The sequence below is a fragment of the Nomascus leucogenys genome, chromosome 10 (assembly GCF_006542625.1).
Source record: "Nomascus leucogenys isolate Asia chromosome 10, Asia_NLE_v1, whole genome shotgun sequence".
In the NCBI taxonomy this organism is placed as follows: Eukaryota; Metazoa; Chordata; class Mammalia; order Primates; family Hylobatidae; genus Nomascus; species Nomascus leucogenys.
Genome location: NC_044390.1, coordinates 71,644,680 through 71,662,109, shown reverse-complemented (window position 1 = coordinate 71,662,109; position 17,430 = coordinate 71,644,680). Strand labels below are relative to the sequence as shown.

At 45.7% G+C, this 17,430-nt stretch overlaps 1 protein-coding gene and 1 pseudogene across 2 annotated transcripts in view; both read right to left on the bottom strand.

The window, feature by feature from the left end:
• CHST11 (carbohydrate sulfotransferase 11) overlaps positions 1-17,430 on the bottom strand; it is a 307,178-nt gene that overhangs the window by 245,619 nt on the left and 44,129 nt on the right. The window lies entirely within an intron of this gene.
• Positions 1,518-13,177, bottom strand: LOC115836927 (annotated as a pseudogene).

Here is a 17,430-nt window from a genome sequence, read left to right as displayed (position 1 = left end):
TTGTCATTCACCTCTATCACTCTGATTCCACGCTCCCTGCAAAGATGAAATTCTTCCTGGGGCCAGGTTCCCCGGTCTCTTTTGAGGCAAAATTTCTCTTCCAAGAATTTGGTACAGCCTCTGAAGTAGGGTGAGGGTGTTGGCATCTAGAACTAGGGACTTCAGTGTGGCCAGAGGACAGCCACCTCTGCATTATCACCCATGAGCTGGTTACAAATGCAGAATCAGACCCCAGGCCAGGCCTATGGAATCACAACCTGCAACTTAACTCCAACTCCAGGGAATTCCACATGCATCTAAGTGTGAGAAGTTCTGGTCTACAAGTGGTGGTTGCAAACAGGGGTCTGGAAGCCCCTACACCACCCCCTGGTTCTCCAGACATTAAAATTGACAAGCTTCAGAAGGAAGAGAGCACTGATGACCATAAAATGAGGCTATCAATAGCTTGCTGCTCCCTTGTGTAGACAGACCAGGATTAAATCGGCTTCAAGAGACTCATCCAAGCGTGGATGCAATAAAAGGCTCTGAGGATGGAGCCCAGGAATCCCCCCAGGCGCTGAGCTTTGGGGTGCAGTTTTAATTTCACTGGACAATTCTTGGGCTTCTCTTATGGTGCATCCAAGATTTTGCAGACAAAAAAGGCTGCAGAGATCAAATTCCAGCTTCCCCCAGTTACTTAACCACTCAGCCTAGGAATGTTACTAAACCTCTCAAGTCTTTTCCTTCATCTTTAAGTGGCAATAACAGCCATGATGGAGAGGATTTGGAAGTGGGGAAAGAGAATGCATGAAGAGAGCTTAGAGCACATAAGAAGTCCTCAGTAAACATCAGTTATTGCCTTTTTACCATTCGTAACTCTAGAAGGAAGAACAAACAGGAACATTTTGCTCCATGATCAACATAGTCACAGGATAGAAGGTAGAGTGGAGGAAATCAATCCAAATGAGCCCAACAGGGAACACAAATTCAAAAACACATTTCTGCTAGGCTCTCCTAATGTGCCCCTTCTGCTTGGTGCCCTGAGCTTCCGTTCCTCTTTACAGCAAGGCATGCCTTTAATTCAGCATGGCCAGTGGTGACTTAGGTATCAAGTCATCCTAGGGGCTCCCCCAGGCAAAGAGGCCAATTTTCAATGGATACCATGTTACCAGGGAGCCTCAGAGGAACAGTATAAAAGGACCTCACTCTTTTGTCCGTATATCTCCCCTCCTGGAGTTCAGATGGGCCAAAAGCATGGACTCAGGGGGCTCAGGCATGTTTCATAAGCCTTAAGCCCTCCACTTCCAACCATGCCTAAAAGTGGATGGAATAAATGATGTCCACCTCATTGCTTCACATAAGGGATGATGACTAGCAAGAGAAAAAAATGCAATGAAAAAATTGCAAAGATGACCATTTTAGGAGCTCGTATTTTAACACAAGGATCTGAGCCAATCACATAAATCGTATACTTCTCACCAGGATATGAACGTGAACGGGAGAGAAAAAGAGTCAGGGTCTCTGCTCTCTCAACTAACATTTGCCCCAATTTTGCCCCTAGGGGACATATGACATTGTTTGGAGACATTTTTGGTTATCACAACAAGTATCTAGTGAGTAAAGGCCAGGATTGCTACTAAACTGCCTCCATTGCACAGGACAGCTTCCAGCAACAAAAATTTTGTTCAGCCCTAAATGTCAATACTGCCAAGGTTGAGCTTCAACTCTTATCTGCCTGGAACTCCTTCTCTTAACCACTGCACTACATGGTCTCCCTTCGTGTTTCCTATTGTTCTGAAGATAAAATAATTTTTTTAAAACAGGATCATATATCAGATTCCCACAGCTCTGTTGCCAATGCTGAAATTAAAATACACACAAAAATGCTCTGTGCACATTGCTCTCCTTTGACCATCTCCAATGCTTGCACCCCAAGGCTTTTGAACTTGCTTTTCCCTCTGCCTAAGCAGACTCCCCGCTGCCCCAGCCCCATCATGTAGGTTCAGGGCTCACACCCACCTCCTTCACATCACCCATGGCCTTCTCAGTATGGCCTTTCCTAACAGTCCACACTCTCTCCCCCTGCCCTTCCATATCATCCATCACCCTCAGGCGGGTCAGGAGTTTTTATTTATGTATTATCTTACTCCTCCCCCTAGACTGTAAGCTCCAGGAGGGCAGGCATTTTCTCCTGTGTCACTGCATTTTCCTCACCATCCCTAACAGTGTCTGGCACACAGCAGGAACTCAAAGGATATTTGGTGAAACAATGATGAATGAATGAATGAATGAATGAAAAAACAAACTAGCTTTGATTTCTTCCTCAGAAATTTGAGAGCCTTAGCTTTCCCCAAGCTTTAACACCATCGGAGGGAAAGATCTCTATGTAGAACCCGGTTCATCTTGCTGCAAGATGAACAATAACCACTACAATAACCACTGTTCTACAACAGGAGCTGGCACATTTTTTCCTGTAAAGGGCCAGATAAGTGCCTTCAGCTTCGCAGGCCCATTCAGTCTCTGCAGCAGCTATTCAACTCTGCCATTATCGCACAAAAGTGGCACAGAAAGTACACCAACAAGGGAGCATGGCTGAGTTCCAGCGAAACTTTATTTAAGGACATTGAAATCTGAATTTCATAGACTTTTCATGTGTCAAGAAATATTGTTCTTCTTTTGATTTTTTTTCCCAACCATTTTAAAATGTAAAACAATTCTTAGCTCACAGGCTATACAAAAGCGGGAGATGGGCTAGATTCAGTCATGAATTTAGATGGTTCATTCAATAATACGACACCACATTAAAACAGCCCAGAGTCCTTTCACAATGGCCATCTCATTCATCCTCAGAACGACCCTAACAGGTTGGTTCTTCATATCCTTCTTTATCCCAGTTTACCACTGAGGAAACTGAGGCACAAAGTGACTCATTGATATACTTCAGATATTTGTCCCCCTCCAAATCTCATGTTAAAATGTGATCACCAATGTTGGACATGGGGCCTAGTGTGTCATAGGGGCAGATCTTGCCATCCTGGGGTAATGAGTGACTTGTCGCTCTATTAGTTCCCATGAGAGCTGATTGTTAAGAAGAGCCTGGCACTTCCCTCCCCTCTCTCTCTTGCTCCCTCCCTCACCATGTGGTAAGCCAGTTTTTCTTTGCCTTCAATCCTGAGTGGAAGCTTCCTGAAGCCGTCACCCAGAGCAGACACTGACATCATGCTTCATGTACAGCCTGCAGAACCGTGAGCCAAGTAAACCTCTATTTCTTTTTTCTTTTTTTTAGAGAAATGTTGTAAAGCTTAGCACATCCCAGCACCAGTAATGGTATGGAGTCATAGCAGCAGGGACAGGCAGGTGACCCCCACAGAGTCTCACATGGCGAAGAGGATGAGGAAGGCAACCATCAAACAGAAGAGCCCCATAACCTCAGACAGGGCAAAGCCCAGAATGGCATAGAAGAAGAGCTGCTGCTTGAGAGACAGGTTTCTGGCACAGCCAATGATCAGGCTGCCAAACACCGTTCCAATGCCAGCCCCTGAACCACCCACACCAACCGTGGCTGCCCCAACACCAATAAACTTGGCTGCTGTGCCAATGTCCCAGGAGACAACACTGTTCTGGAACTCCCATGTGGCCAACTGGAGTAGGGAACTGCTGTAGGAGGGCTGTTTAGATGAATTCTCTGGGCTATTCAAGAAGGAGGCAGACACAGGCCTGATTAGACCCCTGGTACCACGGTAGACCAGAGCTAGAGAAATGAGTAGTGCCCCGGGGGTCTGCGTTTTTTAAGTCTGCACTCCCACTGCCCTGCAGCCCCTGTTAAGCCCACAGCACTTGCCCAGCTCTAACCCTCTCTTCTTTAAAAATGACTCAGCCTCAGGTATTCCTTTATAGCGACACAAGCAGACTCAGACAGTGACTTATCCAAGGTTGCCGAGACTTGGCCTTCTGATGCCACTGCCAGAATTCTTCCTGCACTTAACGTACTGTCTTGAAACCTTGCCAATAACGAATACAAAGACCTCAACTAATCCGTCACCGATTCAGAGAACAGCAGGGAGTATTCCAGTGAATTGAGCACTGGAATCAGCAAAGATTCTTGTGTGAAGACACAAATACCAAATCAACAAGAGGATCACTGGGCCTCATCCATCTTATGGCACAGATGGTCAGTCAACTCGCCTTGGAGAAAGAAAAGGTGGAGACCAGCATCCTCCTGCCCTTTGGTGTTACAGGAAAAAGTTAATGACACAGAAAATTGGTTGTGTTGCCCAGGATTGCAAACGAGAATCTTAAAGGTGAAGGCTTCATAATAAACACACAAGGGTTATATGTTAGTACCTAAGCCAGAACTCTTTTTTCCACCTTAATTTCACAAACGTTCTGGAATGGTAATTAAGACACTCAAACCAAATGCAAACACTGGGAGTGGGGGAGATTTACCTCCCAAATCTGAGAAGTCTGAACTGCATTCCTCTTGCTAACGAATTTAACAATAATCTCTGAATATATAAAATATCACCTTTTAACTGTCTCTGAACTTATTGCAACCAGTATTCTCTCTGTGTATGTGAGACATGGCACAGAAACACTAAGTTTCTGTGTTTCAAATTTCAAACACTAAGTCAAGGAAGGGTACTACCCTGGCCCACCTCTCCCTCCCTCCACCCCGCCCACCCCCCCACCCCCACCCCCACCCCCACCCCCACCCCCACCCCCAGTCATGACATTTGGAAGCACTGGCAGAAATGCAAAAGTAGCCTTGAGCTCCACCCCTCAAGATCTGCATACCTAGACTCAGGAGGGAAATGGCCATACAAACCAATGACCTAGCTAAGCGTCTCATGTGCAACCTGGAGTTGCTCCCTATTCCCAAAATGCTTTTGCTGGGGAATTTTTAAGGCAATTGTTAAAGCCTAATGGAGTCTCCAAGAAAACATCTGAGACATGCTGATTGGTGAAACCTAAAAAGGCTGTGCACCTGAGGCTGCTCTTCACACTCTGGAATTCAAGATGGCACCTCCAGTTGGGTTCTGTCCATCACATTGGTAGTATATGGTTTACTCTATCTCCAAAATGCTTTCCCCTCTCCCACCTCTTTGCTGGTCCTATAACTAACCATCTAGCCTGAATTCAACTCCCTAAAAAATACTTTTCATCATGCTCCTTCTTGTTTAGAGAACTTCCATAGTCCTTTTCTGGAGAAACTCCCTCTGCCTCAATAATAGCCTATATTGATGACCCTATAATTGGTTTCCCAAACCAGCGCACTTAAAATAAAAGGGGACACTGTGAATAATTATGCTAGGACAAGAGCAGTAAACAGGACTGTCCAGGGAAAACTGGGACACAGAATCACCCCAACTCTAAGGCCTGGGAGGGAGAACACCCTGACTTATTTCCTTAACTGTACTATCTTTTTAACTGAACAGTTCCTAGCACAGCACCTGACATAACACAGGCACTCGATAATAAATATTTGTGGAACTGAATCTATAAAACAGGAGCTGTAAATGGTATCACAGATACTACTAACTGGAATGCATTTGCCTCCACAAAGGATCCTGTGGATCACTACAAATTAAAATCAGACCAGAAAAATCACTGCTTCTGATAGTCTATTTCATTTTCTTTCTACCCTGGACATTTTTAAATCTCTCACTAACAGTGATTTTGTGTATCTTAATAATTATTAATAGTACAGTCAGTCCTCTATAACTTCAGGTTCTGCATCTACAGATTAAATCAACCACGGATTGAAAATATGTGGGGGAAAAAATACAACGATTTTAAAAGTACAAACAAAAAAACAATACAGTGGAACAACTACTCACATAGCATTTACACTGTATTAGTTATTAATATTATAAGTGATCTGGAGATGACTTAAAGTATATGGGAGGATGTGTGTAGGCTATATGCAAATACTATACCATTTCATAGCATTGACCTGAGCTTCCTTGGATTTTGGTATTTGAGAGGGGTCCTGGAACCAATCCCCCATGGATACCCAGAGATGACTGTGGTTACCATTACTGAGTCCTGCATTTGCTAAGTAGCCAAGGAACCTCAGCTACATTCTCTCAGCAGCCCTAATAAGGAAAGTGATAGTGTGCCTAGTCTCCAAGTGAAGAAATTGAGGCTCTGCAAGGATAGGTAATTCACTTGTGGTCACAGACTCTGCCCAAGGTCATTCCCTTCCATTGACCAGAAAACTCACCAACTAGAACATTTTAGTTCCAAAGCATTATTTTGTTTAAACCATTTCATGACCGAGACGAGGTGGCATAACATTCAGCATACTAAAAAAGCCATGAAATGGGCCATGCATGCTCCAACTATACCACTGACTGTCAACTGCATTTGCTGTAACATAATGCAGATTCAAACTCAGGCAAGCAAGAAGACCCAGAAGAAAGCCAGCAAGACCGGATGATAACATACCACACAAGCCTTCTATGAGCAGAAAGCAGAAAGGCAGAAACTGGCATCCTCTTCTCCAACTTCCAAAGAAGTTTTGCTGGCCAGCCTTGCAAGTGGGAAACATAATTTCCTGAGCAATGCAAAGAAGGAAGTCCCTGCTTGCCTGAAGGGAGGTGAGGACAAGGCTGGGAGGAGGAAGAAGAGATTCTATTATTAAACAAGACAGATGAAAATTCCTTTTGAAAAAGGGAAGGGAACTTAGGCTATAAACTCCCCGAAAGTGGAGACTGAATCAACCCAGGGGTTGTCCCAAACTTCTCCAGGGTTTTGTCCACCTTATCTTTCTCAATGAAATTCCACACACAAAGTCTAGAAAATTTATCTCCCATAATGCTTTGATTTATGGTAATTTCAAACGAAAGATTTTGGGCTTTTTTTTTTAAATAAAATATACATATTTAAAGTTCCCCCTCCAACCTACTCATTTTAAAGTATGTATAAATATCCCAAATCTGTAAGACTAGGCTCTCATGAGTACATTCCTCAAATTACTAGCTATCAAATATTTTACAGTAATACAATGGGTTGTTGACTCCTTTCTTAAAAAAAAAAATCAAGAAACTCACATACACTTACAAGAATCACTAACCAACTTATCATAAATACACTCCCAGGAAATTAACTGAGCATCTCAGTCCCAACAAAGGGAAGGCTTTGTCTGCCAAACAAGACATTCTCGTCATTAATGCCTCCCTTGTATTGATTATACATGCTGTACAAACAGTGTTTCCACAAAGAGGAGCGAGGAGCAAAGTTTTGCTGCAGTCACTGAATTTAATAGTCACCCACTCCCTGCAGATTAAATTCTGCTCCTGGAAGCACATTCAGCCACCATAGATCTCAAAGGCTTTAAACCAAGCAAGGTGGGCATGGTGTTTCCTGCAGCTCTCAGCCATATAAACATTCAGTCTAAAAATGAACTGGGTTCTAAGAACAGCACGAAGTAACATTCTTTTTTTTTTTTTTTTTTGAGACGGAGTCTTGCTCTGTCACCCAGGTTGGAGTGCAGCGGCGTGATCTCGGCTCACTGCAAACTCTGCCTCCCGGGTTCACGCCATTCTCCTGCCTCAGCCTCTCCGAGTAGCTGGGACTACAGGCACCCGCCACCACGCCCGGCTAATTTCTTTGTATTTTTAGTAGAGACGGGGTTTCACTGTGGTCTCGATCTCCTGACCTCGTGATCTGCCCGCCTCGGCCTCCCAAAGTGCTGGGATTACAAGCGTGAGCCACCGCGCCCGGCCACGAAGTAACATTCTTATCTTCATCATGCATAAATTGCAAACAGCAGCTCACAGTCTCCAACCCTTCCCCCATTTCTGGTTCAAGGGCCCCCTTTTAGTCACATGGCTGTAGTCTACAGCCAATATTGCATGAAATGGAAGTAGGGTTTGGTTAAGATCGGTTTAGCAGTAGAAAACCAGATAGAGGTGTAAAAAAAAAATGTTTTCGCATATCTCCTGCATAAACACTGTTGTATGAGGTCTTACTAAACAGAAAATGAACACATGGCTGACTAGATTTGTCAGCCTCCCCAAGACCAAGGTCTGGCCAGTGGAATGGGAGCAGAAGTGATGGGGACCTCTTCTGGGCCTGATTCAGTAAGCTCAATGTCCTTATCCCCTCCAGCTAGATGCCAAAAAAGTAGATGATCTTCACCGTGGCCTTGAAAGCCTGTGTTAAAGATGGAAGATTCTCAACATGGAAGGAGCCTAGGTCCCTGAAACACCAAATGGAGGAGAGTTCCCCAACAAAGAACACCTACTCCAGGCTATTCACATCAGTGGGAAATAAGTTTTTCTTGTGTTCATTCACCAAGATTTTGGGGCTTATGTTACAGAAGTTCATGTTACCTTAAATAACACAGGCCATATGGAAAGTCCATCTATAAATATCAAAATTAGAGGCCCCACTGGATCTCAGGCTTGCTAGCAGGTGCCTATCCATGAATTCCAATGCCTCATGTCATTCATGAGTTCTACTCTATTCTATACCTCTGCAACCATGGTTGTGGGGGCGGGGGCCTTTTACTGCAATTTTTGGTTTTAGAACAAGAATATCACGAGAGTAAGATGAAATTCCTCTATCAGTGTTCAACAGGTATAAATTGAGCATCTATTATATGCCAGATCCTTCTCTTAGATGTTAAGGTACAGAGACATGTTTTCTGCCCCCTTATATAGGAGAAAACAGGAGACTCACAAACAAAAACTGTACTTCGAATACGCTGTGTTAAAACAGAAGCAGGTACAAGACACTAAATAATAGAATGCTGTTTTAGTCCCTTTTCACACTGCTGATAAAGACATACCCAAGACTGGGCAATTTACAAAAGAAAGAGATTTCATGAGCTTATAGTTCCACATGGCTGGGGAAACCTCACAATCACGGTGGAAGGCAAAGAGGAGCAAGTCACATCTTACATGGATGGCAGCAGGCAAAGAGAGAGATTGGGCAGGGAAACTCCCCCTTATAGAACCATCAGATCTCATGAGACTTATTCACTATCACAAGAACAGCACAGGAAAGACCTGCCCCCATGGTTCAATTACCTCCCACGGGATCCCTCCCACAACACGTGGGAATTCAAGATGGATTTGGGTGGGGAAAATGTTACTACTTGTTTGGGGGAAGCTGGTTAAGAAAGTCATCACAGGGAAGATGACCTGGCAGGGGTGCGAAGGATTATAGTCATTCCAGTTGAGCTGGAGTGATGGTGGTGATGATGGTGGTAGTGGTGGGAGTGATGGTGGTGGTGGTGTGGCAGTGGTGGTGGTTTGGTAGTGGTAGAAACAGCAGGAGTGACAGCAGCAGCAACACATAGAAGGAAGAGAAAAGCATTTAAGAAAGAAAAAATCTTACTTGTAAAGAGGTTCAGGGGGACCAGCTATAAGAAACACTGTCACACCACATAAATAATCAGAAGAGATAATTACCTCTGCCGCTGCCACATTTCTCATATATGATCATAACCACAAGAAGCAATCATATCATTGCCAAGTTAAGGATAAAGCTGATGGTTGGATAATCCAGGCTTATGGAAAATGGTCAAGATTTCCTTTATTCAGGGGACCAGAATGAGACAGAGTGACCCTGTTATTTCTGACACATCTCAAGGTTAAAAAGGTTTATTTTGCTTTGTTTTTCCCAGTTATTGAATGTGATGCACACCCTTGCTTCAACAGCAACAGGGCAAAATGTAAACTCTGCTTTACAAAAGCAAACCTCTATTGAGCATTTCCTTTTTGTTTTTTGCAGTCACTGATACATGCTTTACAACTCTTATTTAATCCACACGACAACCCTGGCAGAGAAGGAAGAAGGTTACAATACTTACTTTACAGAGGAAGCAGCTGAAGCCCAGAGAGGGTGAGAAACTTGCCAGGGTCATGAAGCTTTAAATAAATGACATGAACCAGCTTTAAACCCGAACAGTCTGACCCCAGAGCTGAGTTGATCAGATGGGTAAGCCAAGGGGCAGGCATTACAGGCAGAAGGAACAGCAGTACAAAGGTGTCATGGATGGGGGAAATAGAACAGTTCCCTCTATATGGAGGAAACTACAAGAAGTCAGAGGAGAAAAGAATTCCTAATCTGGGTGTGGCTCAGGGGCAAGGAGACCAGTGAGGATCCTCTGTCCTAAGACTGGTAAGTGGGTGAGGGTTTGCTTGCATACAAAACTGTGAGGTTAGTACTCATGGTAGATTGTAAAAACACCCCAATTCCATATACCTTGGCACTGTGATTCTGCAGTGCCATCCTGGGAGGGCAGTCTGCCAGGAGCCTTGATGCTGGGCTTGGCCATGTGACTTGCTGTGGCCAATGGGATGGCAGCAAACATGGTGGGCTGCGGGTGAGAAAAGAACTTAAAAGCAGTTACATGAGTGGCTCAGTGGCTCTTGTACCTTTGCCAGATCCATGAGAATTTGCCTGGGCTACACCACTAGAGGAGGATGGGAGAGATACAGGAAGCTGAGACAAATCATCTCAGTCATTCCCCTCAGCCAAACCCATCCAGACACATGAGCAAGGCCAGCCAAAACCAGCAAAGCCCTCTGGCCAGCCCAGATGTGTGAACGACAAACACTTACTACTGTGTGTTACTGAGGTAGTTTGCTGGGCAGCATTGTGGTGGCAATAACTGATGAGTACTATTGCCATCATTACCATTTTACAAATGGGGAAAACAAGGCCCAGAGAAGGGAAGAAACAGGATCAAGATGACATGGCTAGCAAAAGCGGCAATCTGAAAGCAGGCAGTGGTGCCAAAGCCTCTGCCCTTAGCCATTTTCATGTGTTAAAACTTCTCTCAAGGAAGCAGCAAAAGCAGGATCTGTCTCAGCAGGAGGCAAAGCATGCTGCCTGGCTCCCAGGTGGGGCCGCTGGGCTGGGAGAAGGGGCTCTGGATATCCCGCTAATTGGCAGCATTCGCCCTCTCCAGTCATTGATTTAGGTTGGCAGTGACGGAGACCATCTGCTAGCACTTCACGTCCTTGCCCTCCCCAGGAGCTCTGCAACACGCAGAGGGAGCTCGGCACACCTGAGCTTACCCCACCTGTCCCTGCACCGAACCGTCACAGCTCAGACCCTTCTCTCCAAAGATGCCTTCTGGGGCCAGCACCTGGAGCCAGCAGGGGCTCTCTCCCCAGCTGCGCTCTTCCCCTCTGAATCTTCCCAGCTTGGCAGCCCCCTCCAGGAAGTCTGCAGCAATGTCTCCAGCACCTGCCTCTGCTCCCACCTTCCATCACCTCCCCTCCTTGTTTCCAGATTGCTTATGCCTGGCTCTGAGGTTATCCCATTTAGAGGTCGACTGTTCTGACAGCCAGCTGTATATGTCCCCTCTCCCCTCCCTGTAGTCCCTCCTCTAGCCAAGTAACGAATGACGGCTTGGCAAAGAAAGCACAAGCCCTTGCCAAAATAAAAGGTCTGTCGGAGCAATTCTCAAGAGTTACTGTGTCTCTTAGCCCTCCTGCCTGGGGAACATTTCCTGCGAAGTTTCCATCTTTGTCGGACACCAGAATCCCAAAGGTGATCACTGTAAATTTAGCACCTGGACTAGGTTTCTCCCTGAGGGTGCCTGTTTGATTCCAAGCCTCATCCTGGCCCTAATGAATTGTCTATCTGAGGGGGACCTCTGGATAAGTTTCCAAGTGATTGTCCCACTCCAGCATTTGAAAACAGCCTTTCTAATGTGCAGGACCATCCATCCTGGTCAAGTCATCAAGTAATTTACATGCATCATCTCACCTCCGCCTCACTTCAACTCTAGAAGCAGATACTATTTTGTTCCCATTTTAGATATGAGGAAACTGAGGCTTTGTGATGTTATATAACCCCTAGGTCACACGGCTAATACATGGCAATGTTGGACTTTGAACAAAGCTCAATCCCATACTCAAAACTCGCTCTGAAATACTCCTGCAATAGGTGACTTGAGTATTTCAGGACGCTGATGAAATTGGATATCTGCATTTGCTTGTCATGCTTCTCTATGATCCCTAAAACCATGGTGAATGGAAACACACAAATCAGACACCTGATTTTTGGGACATTCCTTCCACAGTCACTTTTGTTGAGTGAGTGGAGAATAACTACCATGTTTCCAGAATTTGAAGAATGACTTGCTGATGTCCCCAGTTCTCAAAATGTTTCTCTTGGAGTTGATTTTAATTCCTATTCCAGCCTCACTTCCCACCCCGTGACAGAAGGTGGGGTGACTTACTAGTAAAAACAACGCTAGTAATCTTTATAACTCACCATCACAGAGATAATGCTTTCAATCACCTCCCACCTCATCTTATTTTTTTATAGCAAAGCATGAGACACAAAATAGGTAAATAATGAAACAATGGACAATTAAAGCTGAACTGCTAAGCAAATAATAACGGAGTGAAAGGAACAGCTACATTTGCTGAATGCTTGCCAAGGCCAATAACCTGTGTTAAGCTCTTTACACATATTATCTAATTTGGCCCTAAGTGATATGATCTCCATTTTGCAGATGAATAAACTTAAGGTGATAGAGGTTAAAGTAACTTGCCCAAGATCAAGCTGCTAGTTAACGGTACAGCTGTGACTCCAACCCACTCCTGAGTCACTCTGAAATCAATTGCTCTGAAAATACTTGCTATGCAAAGTGTGGTCCCCAGACAGGCAGCATCAACGTCACCCAGGAGCTTTTCAGAAATACAGACTCTCAGGCCACACCCCAGACCTATTAAATCAGGACCCAGTGAGTGCAGTTAAGTCTGAGAAGTGTTCATCTAGAACAGGGTTGCTTAGCCTCTGAACTACTGACATCATGTACAGGGTAGTCTCTCCTGGGGGGCTGTGGGGGGTGCTGTCCCATGCAGTATCCCTGGCTTCTACCCACTAGATGCCAGTAGCAACTCTCACCCCTTTACAAGTCATAATGACCAAAAATGTCTCCAGCATTGCTAAACATCCCCTGGGAAAGTGAAATAGCCCCCAGGTAGAAGAGAACTGCTGGTGTCTATAACAGCGCTGTTCTGCCAGGCTGAATTTCTGGCATAAATCTGGGATTTGTGGGAAAAAATTACAGAAGCCAGTCTAATAGGTGTCTGTAAGCCGAAAAAGAGCTTCTGAGTTCCAAGGTCTGGGTTTGGCCACAGGTCTGTCACTGACATGCTCTGGTGACAGAATCACAGACTTGCACCTCTGCATTCAGCACCAGTGCAAGGCTGGACTCTGGCATGGCTTCCCCAAACCTTGCTGCCTATGAGGATCACCTGGGAGTCATTTTTAAAATATTGATTAAGGCTCCCCCCCAACTCCAACCACCCAAACTAAATCAGAACCTCCAAGTGGGGCCCCAGATGTTGCTTCTTTTTCAAGACAGGGGGATGGGTGTCTCACTATGTTGCTCAGGCTGGTCTCCAACCCCTGGGCTCAAGGGATCCTCCCACCCCAGCCTCCCTAGTAGATGGGACTACAGGCACACACCACCCACCACACTCAGCCCCCGCTTTTTAAACAAGATCCTCAAAAGATCCAAATGTACCTAGGCCATGAACAGGCTTTTAGGAATCACTAGACGAGAACACTCCCAGGGACCCTAAATTGTAGGATTTGACCTCCTGTGCCCCAGGCCTCCTCCCTACCCAGATGTATCACTTACAGCTGACTTTGAAGTCACCAGACCCTAGAGAGTCCTCAGACTCCCAGGGCAGCCATCTAGCCCAGCACGGGCTGCCCATCCACTGCCACTGAGGTGACATCGAAGAAACGGGACTCAGCAGTGCCAGAGTCAGGAGTCTGGCATCTGGTTTTCTTAACACACATGCCACTGGGTCTGAGTCCACCTCAGTGAGAAGCCAGTGAGCTAATTACATTAACACAGCTCGACCAAGTTGGGCAAGGCAGGGCTGCTTCAGCCATGAGCAGTCGGGGAGAAATGGGACTTTTCTGCAGCTGCAAAACTACAGGAGGCACTGAAGTGGGTCCAGAGGATCCCTTCCTCCTAGCCACCAACTCTGCCCACAGCAAGGCGCTGATGACACGGATGCTGCCCTGGGGGTGTGGGGTACACCCAGGTAAGACCTAGAGAGTGAGAATCATTGTCTTGACTGGAGCAAACTCAGTGGAATGTTCTCTGCAGAGCCAGAAAGAAAAGCTAACATTGACTGGGTGCGTCCAACTTTTGAGGCATTTTACATCTCATTTCACCAGCTTTCTGAGCCCAAACATACAAGGTTGAGCCCAAAAGCATTTTACCGTTTTTAATCAGGAATCTGCCTGATGACTTTTTTTTCCTCTCCACACAAAATGTTCTTTTTCTCCCCATAAGTCCTCATGCATTCATTCACAGCCTTTCCTTGGCTTCCACTGGTCAGTTCCTGAAGCAATCCCTGGCCACAGAGAAAGCAAACGGGTCCTAACTGTGTCCCATGCTGATGTCCCACTGGTGGTGGCCAGAACTCCCAGGAAGATCAGGAAGCACCATCATAATCAGGAGAGCGGAGGTCAGCTTCCCAGTCCTGCAGGGCCTCTAGGGGACATGAGATACAGGGCCCAGGCACGGAAGGTCTCACTGGTCAAGTCCCAGTAAGAAGAGGAGCTCCCAAGTGAGAGAATGGAAAGACTTTTATTGTTGGCTACTTGAGGTGTGCCAGGAGCTGTTCCAAGCATTTACATGGATTTGCTCTTTTATTCCTAAACATGCACACACTTTAGAAGGTTGGTATTAATTGCCAGCCCCAACATGCAGGTGTGCAATGAGGCTCCGATAGTGTTAATGATTTGTCCGAGGCCACACAGCCAGGCAGTGTGGGGTTAGAATGCAGATTTGGAGTTAGAATGCAGACATGCAATGCCACACACCACCCTGGCAATGTCTGAATGGGCATATTCCTCCCATCTAACAACAGTTCCTTCTCTCTTGTAACTAACACCTTTAATCACATTACCTGTTAATGACTTGTCCGAGGTCATACAGCCAGGCAGTGGCAGATCTGGGGTTAGAATAAAGACAGGCAATGTCACACACACCACCCTGACGATGTCTGGATAGGCATATTCCTCCCATCTACCAACAGTTCCTTCTCTCTTGTAATGAGCACCTTTAATCACATTACCTGCATCTATACATTACTGTCTAACTAAATATCACGTAACACTTTGCTACACAAAGTGTGGCCTCAGGCCAGCAGCATCGGCATCACCTGAGAGCTTGTTAGAAAGGCCAAATCCTAGCTCTGCCCCACATCTACTGAATCCAGACCTGCACTTTAACCAGAACTCCAGGCGATTCCTATGCATGTGCAGATGTGAGGAGTGCTGATATGGCACTTTTCTTGCTGACTCAGCAGAAGGGCCTGCCTCTGAATTCTCCTCTCCTGGGTTCTGGGCCTCGGGAGTGTTTGGATTCTAACTGAAGATTTATAACTTTCCATTGTTAAAATTCTTTCATGAACTCTTTCCTGATGATGCCCTACACTGGTGTCTCTCTCAACTCAGTTTGCACTTGACAGTCTGAATTGCACCATGAGCTCCTTGGAACGCAGATCAGCTACCCAATTTAACACCTGGTGCTCTCTCCATCTGGATCACCTTGTTTCTCAGATGCGGGCAGTAGGGCTAGAAGTTAAGAGACTAATTGCAGAGGGAGTGGAGATAAATTATCACTCACAGATCAACTGATTTCCTTCCAATTAAATTACTAGCAAGCTGAGGAGATGACTTTTTTTCCCCACAGCAACCAATGGGTACTCAGAAAAATGTACATCTTTATTAACTGAGTCATCTGGCCAATTATTATTTTCCTAGATTGTTCTAAAAGCCAAGCATTTAGAAGAAATAAGAGAAGAATCTGGGCACAATAGCTCACATCTATAATCCCAGCACTTTGGGTGGCCGAGGCAGGAGGATCACTTAAAGCCAGGAGTTCAAGACCAGCCTTGGCAATATAGCGAGACCACTGCCCCGCCACACCCCAGGTCCTTACAAAAAAATTTAAACATTAGCCAGGCATGGTGATACAGGTCTGTAGCCCCAGCTACTCAGGAGGTTGAGGCAGGAGGATTCCTTGAACCCAGCAGTTCAAGGCCACAGTGAGCTATGATCATGCCACTGCACTCCAGCCTGGGTGACAAAGTGAGACACTGTCCTGGAAAAAAAAAAAAGTAAAAAGGAAGAAATAAGGAAAGAACGGTTGAGGTCACACATGTGGTGACCTAGGTGACCTCTGTCCACTCATGTGCTGCTAGGGAAAGAGAAAGAGGTGAACTGTTTGCTCATAGCTGTGCCTTACCCTAAAATCGGCAAGGGCCATGTGTCTGATTAACAATTTCCACAGTGACTGAAGCCAGGGTTTACTGGATGGCACTTCTGATTTGCCAATGACTTTCTTTCTGCAAAGGCTCTCAGCCTCCCTGCCTTGCTAGAGAGAGGCTGACTCCTTCATGCAGCATCTGGTGGGTGGACCTGAAGGAGCTCACCATTTATAGACCATAACTCATGAGTTCATTTTCTCCAGGCTGACTATAAATACCAGGCCAGGCTCTTGGCTGAGCACTTTACCTGCATTATGGAATTTAATAATTACAAATCACAAATGCCAAGGAGGGTGCTCAGAGTGTCAGCTTGGGCTGATTTTGCAGGTCAAATGAGCATCTGTGAGCTAAGCGATTTGCCCAAGGTTAGAAATCTAGTAAGTGACTGGGCCAGGATTTGAAAATGACCACCAAATGCTAGGCCACATTTCCTAAGAGGGAGAAAAAGTACTTCAGATCCTGAACCTTCAGGTTTGGTGCCTCCCCAAAATTACCTAGCAAAATTAAGGTGTTTGCTTTCAGGGACCGGGAGGTGCCCTCTTGTTACTTCCTGATCCCAGGGCTCTACTATGTGTCCATCAAGGACACACTCTAAAACCTGTCCCTCCCAGGAACTCCCAGGCAGCAGGTTGTACAGTCAAAGGCAAAAGAGACCTGGGCTTGTGGCCCAGCTGTGGAAACAAGGAAGGGGAGCCTTCCTTGAGCATCTTTCTACTCCATTCCCAGACTCCAGTCTCATCTCTTATTCTAGAATGCTCTGAAAAGCTCTTCCACTTTTTTATAAGGCAGAAAAACTTAGAGACCCTTGGATTCTCAAGATCCTGAAGGACTCCGAAGGCATCATGAAGTGTCCTGAACAGCAGGTGCTGTTTGCCGTACATGCTGAGCTAGCTGAGGTAGGGATAGAATCAAAGGGCTCCATCCATCCTCCTCACAACAAGGGCAGAGATCAAACCTGCCCTCCCACCCATGATCCTACAGAGATCAGAGCCTGGGGAACTTCCTCCCAGTTTATTCCCTAACGTCACCAGACTTACTTGCCAACCTACTGCAACAGTTCATTTCCACTACTCCGTTCTTTCTTTCACAGAATCAGATGCACTGAAAGCCAAAACTGTGGACACGCCCCACACCAAACCCAGGTCAAAAACTGACCACTCTGGCATCCAACTATAAC